Genomic DNA, 1,630 nt, shown 5'->3' with positions numbered 1-1,630 from the left:
TTTCTTTCTTTCTTTCTTTCTTTCTTTCTTTCTTTCTTTCTTTCTTTTTCCTTCCTTCCTTCCTTCCTTCTTTCTCCTTCCAGTTTCATTGAGATATAATTGACATACAGCACCATGTAAGTTTAGGGTACACAGCATAATGACCTGACCCACATGCACCATAGGATGATCACCACAATAAATCGAGCGAACATCCATCATCTCATAGAGATAGAAAATAAAAGAAAAAGAAAAAAATTTCCTTGTGATGAGAACTTTTAGAATTTACTTTCTTAACAACTTTCATATATAACATACAGCACTGTTAATTATATTTATCATGATGTACGTTACATACCTAGTATTTATTTATCTTATAACTGGAAATTTATACCTTTGACTACCTTCATTCAATTCCCCCACCCCCAGCCCCCTGCCTCTGATAACCACAAATCTGATCTCTTTTTTCTACGAGTTTGTTTGTTTTTGAAGTATAATTGACCTACAACACTACACAGTTCCTGGTGTACAGCAGTGATTCAATATTCCCCTACACTACAAAATGATCACCGTGAAAATCTAGTTACCATCTGTCAACACACAAAGGTATTACATTATTATTGACTGTATTTCCCACACTGTACATTTCGTACTCATGACTCATGTATTTTGTAGCTGGAAGTGTGCACCTCTTAATCTCCCTCACCTATTTCTCTCCTATTTCAATGGGGTTTTAAAATAAGGGTGGTTCTAGTATTAATTACTTTAAAAAATTATGATATATTTACTGTTACAAGTATAGATAACAAAACAAAAACATCAGTATGTCTTTCATAGGGAATTATAAATAAAATCCAAATTAATATAGTTTTTTGGGGGGATATGGGATGCAGATGAGTAAATTTAATGAATATACAGGGTGAATTATTGGGTTAAAATAAGGAGAAAAGCAGTTACGTGTATTTCTCCGTTGACTTCTGTATTGCTATGTATTCTTATCCACTAACTCCTGCATCCTTTCAGGAGAGGGGATTTGTGTCCACTTTTAGGCACTGCAATTGCTGCAAACATAGACAAGTCCCTGTAGGAAGACTCCTGCATGGATGTGCTTCTCCATCCCATGGACTCATGACATTGGAAGGAGGAAGAGAGCTGAATGACTCCAGGAAACCACCATGATGTTTGTAAGACTGGGCTTTCCATTTTGGGGGAATGAGGGAGTGTGGGTGTAGTTTTAGGGAGTTGATGGAATGTCTACTAACTGCATCATCACAGGAGAAAGCAACTGAAATGTGGACTAGTTGATTTGGTAGAGGAATTAGCTAAAATTTCTAGGCATTTCTTTATGTAGGAGCTGAGTAAGTTGAATATTTTGAGCCCAAGTTACAGAAAAACCTCCTATTACAGAAAAATTGGGTGATGTATATGTATACCATAACTTTGTTTTGAATTAAGATTCTGAATTTAGCTTTTCCCCGGAAACTCCAAGATAACTAGAAATTTCAAAAAGAAATACTGCAGTCCTTTGGTTTGAAGGGGTTAGGTCATGGGCTCTTAAAAAACAGTTTCTTTCTTATTGTTCTGCTTGTTGCTTTTTTCATTCTACATTTTATATATATATATATATATATATATATATATATATATATAT

General features: G+C 34.7%; 1 long non-coding RNA gene across 2 annotated transcripts in view; it reads left to right on the top strand.

Annotated features, from left to right (window-relative positions):
• Nucleotides 1–557: 557 nt before the first annotated feature.
• Nucleotides 558–1,630, top strand: part of LOC113617933 (uncharacterized) — a 42,164-nt gene continuing 41,091 nt past the window's right edge. For both annotated transcript variants that reach the window (XR_003431832.1, XR_003431831.1), the window contains exon 1: nucleotides 558–1,163. This is a non-coding gene — a long non-coding RNA (uncharacterized LOC113617933). The remainder of the gene's footprint in view (nucleotides 1,164–1,630) is intronic.

Source organism: Aethalodelphis obliquidens, unplaced genomic scaffold (genome assembly GCF_003676395.1).
Source record: "Aethalodelphis obliquidens isolate GAN/ISIS:26980383/991018 unplaced genomic scaffold, ASM367639v1 scaffold1, whole genome shotgun sequence".
NCBI classification, from domain to species: domain Eukaryota; kingdom Metazoa; phylum Chordata; class Mammalia; order Artiodactyla; family Delphinidae; genus Aethalodelphis; species Aethalodelphis obliquidens.
Note: the sequence above shows the minus strand (reverse complement) of the source record. Positions and strands in the feature narration are given on the sequence as shown.